The sequence below is a fragment of the Vigna umbellata genome, chromosome 6 (genome assembly GCF_029865625.1).
Source record: "Vigna umbellata cultivar VRB3 chromosome 6, Vumbellata_1.0, whole genome shotgun sequence".
NCBI lineage: Eukaryota > Viridiplantae > Streptophyta > Magnoliopsida > Fabales > Fabaceae > Vigna > Vigna umbellata.
Window position 1 is genome coordinate 20,866,112 of NC_142170.1, and position 15,586 is coordinate 20,881,697.

Genomic DNA, 15,586 nt, shown 5'->3' on the forward strand with positions numbered 1-15,586 from the left:
AATAGAATTTTCCCATTCACATGATTCATGGCAACTTGATTTAAAAAGCTGATTAATATTCAGTGAAGTTTTTTTTTCCTTTGGTTTAGTGTTGATATGAATATTATTGACCCAGAATAAAGTTTTGAAATTACTCAGTTTTGTCTAGGAGTGCAAAAAGATAAGTGTGAGGTGTGATGAGTGCATGTTTATGTCCTCATTTAGACTTTAATGTAACTATTGATTAGTTTTTGTACTTTAAAAGATTATTTTAATTAGGATTTGTTATAATTGAATTTATTGAGCATGAGATACAAAAACATGATAAAAATAACTTTTTAGTTGCATAAATGTTCTTCGAATATTTTGAGGTGTGCTAGTTAGCTGCACTAAAATTGAGCTCATAGATGTATAAAAGTAAATTGATTAAAGTGTCATGATACCATAAAAAAAAAATTCAAAAGTAACAAATAATCAAAACCAGAAAAATTCAACAAGCATTATAAAGTCCAAAAATCTCATAAAGTTTGGCTTTATCATCTTGCAAAACTCCTTAACAAATATGAAATTATGCTCATCAAGATATGAGATTTTTTTTTTTACTTTTTTATAACTCATTTTTTTCATACTTTTTTTTTTAGTTTTGTTATTCATGTAATTTTTTAGAATTATAGATATTTTTGTTTTTAGTCATAAAAATAGTTATGTGAAAAATGTGTTAAAATTCTGTTTTTAAATAATAATTTTTTCTAAACGTAGTGTTGCAGGTGGGATACATCTCAAGCCTAAAATAAATCAAAATTGAATGAGGCAAGCTGGCCTGACCAAGGGATGACCTAAATGTTGAACCCAACTGCTGGACAGAAGTTAGACAGAACTGAGCAAGGGCACGATGATAGCTGAAGTTGTTGCATGGGAATGTGACCAAGTTTAGCGAGTCTTACCCAGAAGCCTCAAATGCAAAGTTGAATCCAAATGAGAGGCTTAACTATTTTCAACTCTCGAAGCTGTGAAGCAGAAGGACCAGGGGTTAGGTCGAGGGCTCTCTTGTTTTCTCTCTTTTAAAATAGGTTTCTAGATGTTGAGATTGTTGATAGGGGAGCACTAATTTAGCTTAATCCACAATTTCAGTTATATTTGTGTTTTGGATGATGACAACACATAATTAATAACACATAAGAATTTTGTGTTATATGTTCTGTGTTTACATGTTATATGCTTTTGTTTACTGTGATAAATCTGTATAAGCATATTTGCGAACATGATTGTGTTGTTCATTGCATATCAGAGTGTTTAATATGTCATTTTATTTGTGTAGGCATGACATAAGTTTTTGGAAATGGAAAACCACAAGCACTTTGGTTGAACTTTGATGTGTAACAAAACAAAAATTTTAAGTCAATTACATTATGGGATGAATCGATTAAAACTTGTGTGTTTGCACAAACTTTTATCAAATGTGTTGTGAGTTATTTTGAGGAGAAAAGTTTTCAAAAATGTGCTAAGTGATTTTTCTGAATCGACTACATGCAATTTGTATTCGACTAAGTTGATTGTTATTTTGAAAACTGGTTGAATGCTTGACATAACTATTTTAACGGTCATATTTTTAATATATTGACCAAGCGTTTATTGTGAGTCGACTGTATTAAATATGCATTTAATTAATAAGCTTGACTGATGTTAGTCTGTTATAATTGCAAGATGGATTCGACTACATTAATAGCTAAATCGATTAAAATGTGTCCGATGTGTGTATTACTATAAATTGACATTGATTTGAATTCTGTAAAAAACTTTTGTGCATTTAACACTTTCATATATTTTACAGAATGTTATGTGATCTTACAAAGAAAGGAAAAGCTCCAAGAACCTAGATTGACTGTGGTGATCAAAGACTTGAGGTTTCTTTACCAGCAAGGCTTGCTGATTTGAACGTCTAATCAATCTGCACAACTGAGAAGCAAGGCTTTCAATCTTTGAAGATTGGCTTGGATTCCCTGCGGTGTTTGCAGGAAGAAGAACGATGTTCTTGACTTTGAGGGTGGCTCAAAGGGATAGACAACAAAAGAGAGTGTTCTTGCTGCTGGTCTTGTTTGTTTGTTGCTTATATTTATATTAGAGGGTTAGAGAAGTGTTTTACACTTTTGACGTGAGGTCTCTGTAAAAATCTTGTTGTAAAAACCTTGATCTTTATAGTGCATTTGCTTCATGTGGTTGGAAGGACACTTGATGTAGGCAGGTTGGCCGAACCAGTATAAAAATCAGCATTTGAATTCTCTGATCCCTACACTCTTTTATTAAGTCGACTAAGCTGTCAATATATTCGATTAAGTTTACTGCTGCATTGCATATCTTTTAACTTGAGATTCAAGAAAAGTGTAAAAGCATCTTATTTTGTGAAATAGATTTTGAAAGCTTATATTTTTACACTTCATCAATTCACCCCCCCTGGTGTGAGAAACTAAGCCATTTTATTTTAACAATTGACACTAGAGCTGGTTTTCATAAAATATTTGAAAAACAAATTGATTACTATTTCTAGTTAATCGATTCGATCCTGAGAAATGACTTTTACTTCTCAAACCTTTGATGAAGGTGCATCAACAAATAAATCACCTCTATTTACTGGTGAGAACTATGCTTTCTGGAAAATCAGGATGCTGATTTTTCTTGAATTCGTGGATAAAGGAGTATGTGATGCTACTCTTAACGATCCATATGAGCCCACTCAAATTATCAATGGAAAAACTGTTTTGAAAAACTTTTCAGAGTGGACTTAGGATGAACTGTAGAGCACAATATGATGTTAAAGCTAGAAATGTTATTGCCTTTGCACTGACCATGGATGAATTTTTCAGGATTTACCAATGCAACATTGCCAAAGAAATGTGCGAAGCTCTTGAGGTGACACATGAAGGCACAGACGAGGTAAAGAGTGCCAGGAAAAATTCCCTTGTGCAAGAATATGAACTATTCAGGATGAAGGCTGGTGAGACCATCTACGAAGTGCAGAAAAGATTCACTCATCTTGAAGAGTCTTAATAGGAGTTGGCAGCCAAAGGAAACAACCATATCAGAATCTAGAGATTTAACTAACATGAATATGGCAACTCTTTTTGGTAGCTCAAAGAGCATGAACTAGAACTTAGAAGGCTAAGAGAGGAAGAAGAAATTGAGGACAAGAAATCAATTGCCCTCAAAGCCACAAGCAAGAAGTCCTCCAAGAAGGATGATTTTAAAGCTGAGTCAGATGCAAAAGTATCAGAAAAGGGTATCATGAATATAATGGTGAGAAAATTTAATTGATTCATGAAAAATAGAAATTTTGCTATTGACAATGTAGGTCCTTCAAGAGGAAGAAAAAGTTCAAGAAGCAACATTGTACAGTGCTATGAATGTGGAAAAGAAGGTCACATCAAGCATAACTGTCCAAACTTGAAGAACAAGCAGAAAGCAATCACAAAGTACCCTCAGGACAAAAATAGAGAGCGAAGGAAAGCATATATAGCTTGGGAAAATAGTGATAATGATTCTTCAAGTGATAAAGAAGTGCAGTGTTGAAGAGGAGTCAAACTTATGTTTCATGGCAGGCTCTGTACATGTTGATTATGACAGTGATGCTAATTTTGAAAATGAGCCGATAGAAGTGAAGTATGATCTGCTACTGGATGCATTTTAGGAAATTCATGCAGAAGCCATGTGACTCCAATATAAGGTAAACCGATTATCCTCTGAAAGAAAAAGACTATGAGTATAGAATTGATAATCTTGTAGAGGAAAACGATAAACTAAAAAATGAGTTAGAAATTGCTTTGAAATTTGCAAAGTTAAAAATGAAATACAAATGGTTGAAAAGAATGTGACAATTGTCCTGTGAACATTGAGAAAATTGATTAATTAACTAGTATTTTAGCTAAGTTTACTCAAGGCAAAGAAAATTTAGATGTTGTATTAAGATCATCTGGAAGAGCAATCAATAGGCAAGGTATTGGATATAAGGCTAAAAGTAATAGGATAAATTCAAAAAAATTATTGATTTGAGTAAACCTGTTACTAATGCCTGTTTTTATTGCAATACAATTGGTCACAATGTAAGAAACTGCTATTATAGAAAGGTTGGAGTTCCCAAAGGAAATTACAAATGGATTCCTAAGGAAAATCCTCCTGCAACTGACAAGAAAGGACCCAAGTTTATGTGGGTACCAGCGTCAAAACCATTTAATTTTTTTGTAGGGAAGTATCTACAACTGAAGAAGTATAGAACTCAAGGATGATTTATAGTGAAGAAATCTTATGTTCTTGAGTATCTAAAATGTGGTAACTGTAGAAATTATTTTCATACATCATAAATGTTGATATGAATGATTGTTGTATGCATGTTTGTTGAATGCCTATATGATTGACTGGATTGTATGAAAACCTGATTACACGATTGTTAATCGATTGTGTTATGAATAGAGTCGAATATGTTCTGTGTGTGTGTTTCTCTATTTTAAGTAACACTCTGTTAAACACTAAGTCAATTATGTTTTTAATGAAATCGATTAATTCTCTCTATTATGAGCTTTTTCTGTTTTTGAAATTTTGGAATTATCAAAGTCGATTAAGTTTTATTTTGGAGCGAAAGCGAAATTTTTTAAGTTCCCTCCAAATCTAATTATTGGTCTATTAACCATAAAACGAAGAAGTTTGTCACTCACTTTCTCCACAAGCATTGGAATCCTTCCTCTTTGGTATTTTGAAAGTTACATTCTTCACTATATATCAATAGCATCCACTTCATCGTAGCAAAAAAGAATAAAAACTCTAGGCACCAAAAACATGAGGCGGCCATCAAATTTAGAAGGATGGATAAGTGATGACAGCGCACAATCCAACTTTCTGGATGGTTGGAAAATGAGGAAGTTAATCACTCACAAGTATCTGAAACTCAATTTCTTCCGGAATGAAGGTTTTATGTTTCAAAGCTGGCTAAGCTGTCAAGGCCTGAAGAAGTTCGTGGAGATGGCTGATCCATGGTACCCTGAATTGGTAAGGGTCTTCTACTGTAATATGAAAATAAATGATGGAACACTGTGTTCCAGAGTTAAGGGTGTTGACATCAAACTAACTGATGAAGTTCGGACGGAAGTTGCTGGTTTAAAACTAGATGGAGAAAAATGTCATTTGGGCATTGAAGGCTTTCGTAAATTCATCGTTTATCAAGATAGTCTACGGAACCCTGATGAAATCAGAGAATATTCCTACTACAAAACCGGGGGAATGAAGAAGGATGATAAGCTGGTTGTCTTTGTCATATCCTGGATATTGATGTCACGAGGTAGCAACCATGCACAGGCAACTATAGAAGACTTGTATCTCCTTAAGGCCATCAAGGAAAATATTCAAGTCGACTGGTCTGTTGCATTTTCTGATAACATGCTTAAGGTGACGAGACTAGAGTCAACCATGTTACCTTACTGTGTATTCATCTCCAAAATCCTAATTCACTTTAGAGTATATTATGTAAGTGAATCAAGCGAGTCATATGGCAGAAACAACATGATTGACAAAGTTTCCTTACACAGGATGAGTTTACAACATACTCTAGATGGCTGACAATTCAAGGGTGAACATGTTGAGGAAGATGAAGATGCTGAAGGATCCTCTTCTATTCCATACAGACCTCGATATGAATTTGAAAAATCAATACTAAAGGAAATAAGGTCTCTAAAGATTATTTGCCAAAGAACAAGGGAAGATGTTTTAGAAATAAAGGAGCATCTAAATCTGGAAAATCAGAATGAGGAGGAAGCACTTGAAGATGAATCTGATGGGGAAGGAGTACACCAGAAGAAAGTGTTGCAGAGGAAATGCAAGAAGATGAGAGTGAGGATGAAGATGTTGCTAAAGAAAGCAATAGTGACATGCTTCTCCGTACTTACTTGAAGAAGAAAAACAAGAAAAAAAATTTAAGAAATCAAACAATTAGTTGTCTACGTGGTTTTGTGTCTTGTTTTATTTTATATTTTGTAGTGCTTGGCATTATATGTCATTGTCTTTTGTTTCTATCTGATTGTACTAAATGATTGATTATCAATAGAATCAGATTTTATATTAATTCAATCTGTGAATGGTTGATTATATTTGTGATTGAGTGAAACTGATTAACAAAGTCAATTACACTTTGTATGTGTCAATACCCAATTTCGTTCGGATAGATAAAAAACGTCTAGAATTAAGAAGAAATAATAAAATAAAATATTAAAAGAAAAAGACAAATTTCATATAAATTTATTTATCTTTTAGGAAGAAATAAAAGAAAAGGGTTTTTGTTGTTATTTTTCTTTCTTTTTTCGATTATTTTTATTTGTTACTTTTATTATTATGATTATTATTATTATTATTTTTCTTGTATTTTTTTTACTTTTTTGTGTTTTTATTTATTATTATTTTTTATTTTTTATCCTTTGTTTTTACCTTTTGTTTTATTTTATTTTGTTTATTTTTATTTGTTTTTTCTTTTGTTTGATATTTTTATCATTTTTTTTCTATGTATATATTTATTTACTTAAGAAAGGAATATCATATCCTAACTCCTAGGAAGCGGTACAGCGTTTGTTTTAAATTTGTTTCATCACAAAGTGAAGGAGGATCAGAGGAGACCTCAGGAAGGAGAACGGGGAAGAGAAAGAAAATTCAATCTAAGAGAATAAAAGAGACTAGAGCGAAAAGAAAAGTTTTTCTCCTTGAAGCCGCAAAGGTAAGTCTTCGTATCTAAGCTCTTTGGTCTTCCTCATATATACGAATGCATGCTCCCTTTATACCTGTATGGCTGTGAATAAATGATGTTTGATCGATGTTTATAGCTGTGGTTGTTTTCTTTGTGCCATCGTCTTTTAATCAAAACTTCATTCAAAATGTGATTTCAATGCCCACAAGATTCACCAAGCGTAACTAACAATAGTTGACACATGAGCGTGAACCGGAAGTTTGAGAAAATAGCCATATTCTCATTCAACAAAGAGACCTTTGGAGAAACCAATTTCCTCTATCAAGCACATAACGGGAATCCACCATTCCCCCAACCTCCATCCTCATTCACTCATTTCCCTAGCTTCTGCCCGCGGTAACAATAGAGACTCCAACCTTTCTCTCCCTCCCTCGCAAGCCACCATCAACCACTTGGATTCTCTACTCCTTTGATCATCGTGCACACACCCGTAACCACCCCAACAAACATAACCCATCATCCACTACACCTATCATCGCTCAAAAACACCATTGATGCCTCCATTCACTCGTCAGATACCCCCTTCACCATCCAGATTCACCCATGGCCACATCTTGACACTCACGGCTACTACAACCACCCTTTCAGCCACCTTTTCCTTCCACTCCCAATTCTCACATCCTAGGGGTTACTTCGCCTTCCCAACGAATCCATTTCTCAACTTTACTCATCATTTTCTCATAATCCAATCAACACACAGAGTAGAACGGATCCAACATTCACCCCTCACACTCATATGCACACAACACACAATCATCGTTTCCAATCCCAGTAGACAAAACATCGAACGAATCAATCAATACTAAACTAATCAATATATGATAAAAAAGAGGGGAAGAAGAGAAGGAAAAGTGGTGTTGCTGGAAACGTTTAGCATTTGAGAAAAAGACTCTCGAATGGGGAGGGAGGAGAGTGGTGTTGGCGGCGTCGATGAGGAAACAAAGTCGACGAGGACAACGGTGGCCAGCTTTGTCGACGGTGGTTGGTTTTTGCTCGTGGCCCGAAAGGCAGTGTTTGAGATGCGGCGACCGGTGACAACTTTGGCCGTGATTTGTGGCGCCGGTGAGGTCCTGATTTGCGAGGTCTAGGCTTGCTCAGGCGGTGTTCGACGGAGAAGGGAGAGAGCTCGAGCCGAATCGGAGTGTGAGGAGGGCCTTGATGCTGCAACCGGTGGTGTCCTGGTTCGTGGTTCACGGTGGTCGGGCTTGCCCGAGCGGAGGCCGTTGTCGTTCTCGGACCGAAGGAGTTTCTCTTCTATCGCACGAAAAGGGGGCAATAGAGAAGATCTGACGCCGCGGCCAACGGCAGCCCTGGTGGCGCTTGGGGTCGCCGACGAAATCATGGACCAGGCGGAGGGCTTCTTCGCGGTAGCCGGTTTGGCAGAAGTGGTTGTATGTGCGCAGGGAAAGTGAGAGGGTAGCGTCGTGGCGGCCTCCAAGGCTGACAACGGCGAAGTAGAGACGGTCACCAACATCAACGACGCGGTATCGGCGGTGGATCTGACCAGTGGAAGAGAAAGTGGGGGTTTCTGTTTTGTGTTGAAGAAGAGGAGATGAATTTGGGGATAAGGGCAGTTGTCCTGGCTTCTTTTGTCTGAAGTAGAGACCCTGTCGTGAATCTAGAAGAAGGAAGAAACCTGGTTTCTGATCTAAAAAAAATGGGCCTTGGGCTTGGACCGTACCCCCTACAAATTCATTGCTGCATCTCTATTCTTGTGGCCTCGGATTGTGGGTTGTTGCTCCCTCCACCGCACCCTTTTGCTCCTCCACCTCCCCAATCTTCTGCAAATATTTTTTAATTACAAAAGAACCCTTTTTTTACCTTTTAATCCTATTTAATTACTATGAATCCTGAATTTCTACCTTTTCCAACTCTCCTTCTCTCTTTCCGCAGCGCACCCCTAACTCTCCCAGTCTCAGTTCCTTTCATTCCACATTCTCAACCCACTCTCACCTACCCTACTTCACCTTTAGCTACTCTAAATATTTTACACAGAAAATAAATTGAGACAAGTTACTGTTTTTAGTTACTTAAGGAACGCCAAATTGTGATTAGTAGTTTATGTGGTTAATGCTGATCAAAGGTTTATTCTGCCATAACAATATTGCACGGCCATGCAGTGGAAAATGGTTGCAATTGTCGGAAGAGGAAAATTTGATTTATGTCGGTCATATTTTGGCGGAGCATGGTTTGTTTGGATCAAAGCCACTCGTTTTCGGTTCGTAGACGGTTATAGTGGTGAAGGAGAAACTGAAACCCGTTTTTCAGTTCCCGATTTTCAACCCGAAACAGGTTCATCTGGTTCTGTAAGTTCTCTAGGTGTCTCTGTTTACGCATACATGACCTTCATGTTGAATCCATGTTCGATATCATTCTCGTGCGTTTTTGCTCCTCCATGAGGGACACAACCCAGTTGGACTGGTCCGAGGGCGGTTTTTGGTCGACAGGCGTTGTTTTGGGGTCGTCCGAAGCGGAACTGGAGGTGACGAGGTTGGAGCTAGTAGGGTTGAAAGGCAAAAAATTTGGCCCATCCCAGGGCGCGAAATCATAGTCGAACGCGGGGAATGCATTTCTCAACAGAGAATCGGAAGAGGTAAGATCAGAAAGCTTAGTCTAAAACTTGGGAGGGGGAAAGGAAGGAGGGAGAAAGGGAAGAAATGCAGCTTAGGGTGGTCGTATTTCAGGAGATGCGGTTGGGCGAAACCTGCGTAATTGGGTTGGATTAATATAAAAAATAATAAACTAATAAAAAAAAACTTAAAATAATCATGAAAACGTTAAATGGATGCTGACATCCGTTAGCAGATCCGCAGCAGATGTCAACATCCGTTTAAGGCAAAACGGATGTCGATATCCGTTTTAGCTTAAACGAATGTTGATATCTGCTGACAGATGCTCACATTCGTTTAAGATTTTCATGTTTATTTTAAGGTTTATTTTAGGGTTTATTATGTATGGACGATGAAGTTGCTCTGCACTGCACCTTCACCACCCCATCGACCTTTGACATTGATGGATCAATTCCTAAAGAAATGAAACGTTCAAGAGAAAGAAGATTACAATGAAACAATGAGAGGATAAATTGAAAGAGAGGAAGAAGAGTGTGTTTGTCGTCATGCATTCATGTAAAGGATTACAGTGAGTAAAAGTTATAAAATATGAATTCTAAAAATAAAATTTTACTAAGGATAAAACAGGAATAGAGAGATGAAAGAAGGGGTAAAATAGGAATGGGGTAGTGGAGGAAGCAATGAGTGGTGGTGGAGGGAGCAACACCCCGGATTGTGCACACATTCCAGGCTTTTAATCTTTGCGTCCTACTCTTACTGAGTTTTTCTTGTTTTGTTGTTGTTTGAATTTTATTTTATGCATTTGTGTTTTTCATCTTTTTTGTTGGTTATTAGTTTTTATTGCGTCTTTTAAGATAACCCCACCCCTATGCCTTGTGTTTTATTTTATTAGGTTTATTTGTCCGCTGTTTTCCACTTCACATACTCATTTTTCTAATGAAAATATCTAATAAAAATCATAAAAATAATAATAAATAAAAAGATAAAAAAAAGGATAAAATTATAAAATTAAAAAAATGGTTGTAGGACATTTGATACATCGTTTGCAAATAAATAAATAAAATTTTGATTTGTTAGTTTTTTATTATATAGATTACGAAATGACAAAAAAATAGCCTTACTGTTTTTTAACTATTTAGTACCCTTTTAATAACTACATCATAATTTTAATTTGTTTCAGTTTTAGGTCTCTTTAAACATACTTACGTAAATAATACTTTTACTTTATATTTTATAATTTCATTTTAAATACTTATGTAAATAATATTGTCATTTTTATAAATAGTTATGTACATAATATCATTGTTTCATTTCAAATACTTTGTAAATTTTATTTTTATTTTATATTAAATCCTTCGTAACTATTATTACTATTTTTATAATCTATTTTAAATATTTTTGTAAATACTATTTTCATATTATAAAAAATATCAAAAAATGTTTCAAAGGTTAAGCACATGTGATCGCTCGCATCGTCCTTATGCTAAAAACCTTTTATCTTTCTTTTAGGAAAAACTACCAAAAAAATATTTTAAAGGTTAAGCGCACGTGTGATCGCTCGCATCGTCCTTATGCTAAAAACCCTTTCTCTTTCTTTTAAAAAAAATATACCAAAAAATATTTTTAAGGTTAAGCACTTGTGTGATCGCTCGCATCGTCCTTGTGCTAAAATCCTTTTCTCTTTCTTTTATAAAGAATAGTAAAAAAAATTTTAAGGTTAAGCACATGTGTGATCACTCACATCGTCCTTGTGCTAAAAAATCTTTTCCCTTTCTTATATAAAAAGACCAAAAATATAAAATCTTCAAAAACTAAAAGCATCCACATTTTCAAACAACAAACAATTTCTCGGCCAGAACTACGTGATCTTTGATTCTCCATCTAGAATGGAGATACGTAGGAGCAAGTCTATTTTAACACTAGATTATTAAAAAGTAGAAACATTGTAGAATGTTTCAGAGTTTTAGTCAAAGTCTTCAAAGATTTTTGAAACACACTGTGTTCCTATAGGGATATGTATAGGGCTGAGGGACATACCTTTTTGACCTGAATTTCCTACTTTCCAGTGCTTGAGTCGCTTGCTCCGCTCACTTGCACTCGTGACCAGGGGGAGTGATAACGGTTGAAAATACTGTTATCTATGATGTAATTTTCACACTAAATGCACCCTTTTCTACTTAGAAACTTACTTCGAATCATGTTTTTCTATTAAGTTGTGTTTTTCTGTTAACTTAGAAACTTGCTTGAAATCATGTTTTTCTTGTTTTGGCAGTAAATGAGATAATATGGAAAGCAGAGCTGAAGTTCCAAGAAGAGGAAGCTCAGAAAGGCTTGAAAAAGCACTATAAGGGAGGAATGCACGAACCTCGGGCGCCCTTTTTGGAGGCTTAAGCGCTAGAAGAGTGTCGCGCACCGCCTGGGCGCCCCTTTTAGAAGCACGAAGCTTGGGCGCCCAAGCGCCAAGAACCACCGTTCACCGCTTGGGCGCCCTAAGTGGGGCGCTTGAGCGCCAACGACACGGGCCTGAGCCTTGTTTCTATTCTGTTTTTGCTATATTTAAAGGATCCAGACGTCCTAGGTTTTGTATCTTTGGCAGAGCGAGCTTAGCAACACACTCTTTCAGTCTCTGGAGGCGGATTTGGATGCGGGAGCTTTCATCTTCCACTTTTAGGGTTTTTCTATCTCATTCTTCTCCATTATTCATCTAGTTTCACCATGTCTATGATGAGCTAAACTCTATTTGTTGTTGAGGGATGATGTAACCTTGTGAACTCTCATGTATTTGAATTGATTCTTAATAATATATGCTTTTTCATTAATTGTTAGAGTAATTCATCTGTTACAACACTTGCTTTGTTTAACTCATTCAATAGCATGATTTATGAATTGCATGAGTACCAAGAGGTTCCTTACAATTCACGTTCTTGTTGAATTAATCCCAAGAGTAATATTTCTCAAGGATGAGGGTATGAGTCTTGGTCGTCTTAAAGCTCTTGATCTTCACGTTTAATTACTAGGAATGCTAGGAATTGCATGAACTAGTGAATAAGGACATGCTTGTTTCACCGAGGGATCGGGTTTAAGTGATTTAGTGAGTGACGTTAACATTAATGCATAAAGAAGAATTCTTACATACATGAGAGGGAACTTGGCGAAATCTAACCCCAACAACATACACATCTCATATTAAACAACATTCGTTCATCATTGTGCTACTCTGCTATCGATCAACTTGCATTCATATTTCATTTTCAATTTTTGCATTTGAAACCAATGATCTCGTTTTCTTTAAGTCTTAATTAATCAAGTTATCACACAACTGTCTAGTGCCGAGAGTCTCTTGGGATACGATACTTGGTCTTACCATTTTATATTACTTGTGCGATTCGGTACACTTACCGATCCATCAACAGGGAGTTACTTGCAAAATGCACTCTAACGCTCAAGTTAGGCGCGATTAAGTGAATTGTTTAAAAAAATTGAGTATTTTGGATCTAGAAGAACATACCTAACTTTTGGCCTTGACCTTATATTTATAAGTTATCCCATGGATCCTAAACTAGCACAGATCCAATAAAATAAAAACAAACTTACATTTAGATTCGGTTAGTTAGTCATAAACAACTTATCAATATCTTTAATTAACATGTTTTAATCATTCTACTATTATTTTATCATCTGCTGGACTATTGACCTAATAATAACTTAAACGCTGGCCCACTTATGGCCCAACATCAATAAAATCATTTAATCTAGTTGACCATTGTTGCTGTAGCGGAGGGAGCGAACGGTCCTGAGTGTTAACCGTTCGGTCTATACTATATACCATACATATGCCCCCCAAGTCCGAGTTAACCGTTCCAATTTAGCCAATGTTAACTATAGGACTTATATGAGCTTGAGAAGGGTCATTCTCATTGTATTGGGGAGCTTACTTTCGATGTGCTTTAAGTCGTTGCTCTTCTCTGGTCTGAATGGCATATTCTAGGCTGACTGGCGACTAGTGGGAGTTCTTTTTAGAATTTTTTCCCATGTTGAGTAGAGGCACTATAAAGTCGCATGACCAATCAAGGGAAACTTCTTGTTATATGATTGGACGTTTGAAGCCCAAAATGAGACATTTATGTTAAGAGGTGTCCTTGGTGAGCTATAGGTGCTTTATTGTCTTGTGAACTGCAATATAGATAAAAAAAAGGTGACCGTAATAACATTAATAAGCATAATCACTGAGAAGGTTCCTCACGGTTGGTTTTAGACTAGGAATTCATTGAAACTGATCCTTAGGTTTCTTGGACGAGAACGAGAGTTCACTAAGAACGTTCCTCACCGCTCGGTTTAGGACCAGGAGTTTGTCGCACAACATTCCCTGGGTTTTGTTGATGAGACTTTGCAGCTCGGAAAATGTTCCTTGGGTTTTCTAGACGAAGAGTGATAATTCGTTGAGAACTTTTATCACTTCGGTTTGGACCAGGTATGCTCAGAGAGCGTTCCCTGGGTTTTGTGGACAGGAGTGAGAGTTCACGGAGAACATTCCTCACCGTTGGGTATAGGACCAGGGGTTCTCGGAGAGCGCTCCCTGGGTTTTGTGGACGAGAGTGAGAGCTCACGGAGAACGTTCCTCACCTCTCGGTTTGGGACCAGGTGTTCTCGGAGAGCATTTCCTGGATTTCTTTGTAACGCCACATAACCTGTGATTGAATGGAAGTTGTTTGGCTTTATTCATACCAAAAATGTAAGCACGTAAGTCTTGCAAACAAATTTATTCGAAACAAAACATGACATCAAAATTCAACTAAAGGAAACGTGAGATGAGTCGCATTCCAATTGTTAGGAAGAAATTTTTATTATATTTTCTAGATGATATGCACCCGAACCGAGCGGTCAAGGCTACGACTACGGCTGCAACTTCGCTTATGTCTCCGTTCCACTTTTCTATACGGTTGTTTGGTACTTCTCCATGGAGACCTTCTTGATGGGCTTCTTATCTGTAGTCGTTCCTCCTTCACGTACTTAAGGAGATGACCTGCATGAATAAGTGCTTCGATCTTATCTTTGAGTGTTACACATTCTTCGGTAGTATGTCCCAGGTTTTGATGGTATTGGTCATGCTTTCCTCCATCAACATTTTTAGGTGAATGAAGCTTTCTGACCGAAAGAAGTTCAGCACTAAGGGCTTCCTCAAGGATATTTGCCCTAGGTGCATTAACAATTGTGTAATGATCAAATTTAGGCGTTCGGGGGAAGTCCTTTGGTCAAGGATCTCCTCCCTTGTCGTTGTCGTCAAATGATCGTCTACCGTCCTTTCTATTTTCGCTTGCAAAAGCTTTCTACTGTTGTTTTTTCCTTGAGCTCCTCATGTGCTCAATACGAATAAACTTAGCAACCCTTTTCTGGAGTTCATCCATAGTTTTTGGTGGTCTGTATATAACTTTTCAGCAAAATATCATAGTCTTAGGCATGAAGGAAAATTGTTGATGATAAAGGTATGATTAACATCTTTAACTCTCCGTGTGGTTTCATTATACCTTTTCATAAAGGCCCTCAAAGTTTCCTCCTTCTCCTATTTAGTATTTACCATTTTCACCTGTGTTATCTCTTGTTTCTGAATGGAGTCATATTGTCTTCTAAAGAGAGTTTCCATAATATCGAAACAATCCACTGTGTTTGGGGGAAGAGTGTTGTACCATTCCAATGCCTCCTCTTTAAGTGATAATGAGAAGACTCTGCATATGACCAGGTCGTTGTTCATGTAGAATGTCATTGCGTTAACAAACGTTCTAAGGTGATCATCTGGATCAATTGTTCCATCATACTTATCCATTGCGGGAGGAGTTTTTTCTGGCATTGGAGCTTACATGATGGTCACCGTAAAAGGGAGTAAATTGGTAGGCCGAACGATTTACAAGGGCATTGGTTCCCTTCTTTCCCGACCGCTCGGGTTGGTGTGATGGGATGACTGTTGATTACGACTTGCATCATTTTCATTCTCACGGTTGTGATTCTGGTGGGCTGTCGACACCGAGTGCTGAGTAGAGTACTCAAGATGACCCCGTTCTGCCCTTGGTGCCGCAATCTCCTCCACTTGTTTTCACTACATCTCCAACTGTGCACGTGCCTAAGGTTGCATCTGTGCTTACATATCCCTGATCATCTCTCTGGTGCTCCGTTGCTCCTTCATGTTTCTCGTGGTCCCCATTGGGTTTCTTCACCTTCTCTCGGCCCCACAATAGGCGCCAAAATGTTCCTGTAAGGATATGTGTAG

The 15,586-nt window shown here is 37.0% G+C and overlaps 1 pseudogene; it reads right to left on the reverse strand.

Moving 5' to 3' along the window:
* Window positions 1-8,839: 8,839 nt before the first annotated feature.
* Window positions 8,840-15,145, reverse strand: LOC148196949 (uncharacterized; annotated as a pseudogene).
* Between the last annotated feature and the right edge of the window lie 441 nt (window positions 15,146-15,586).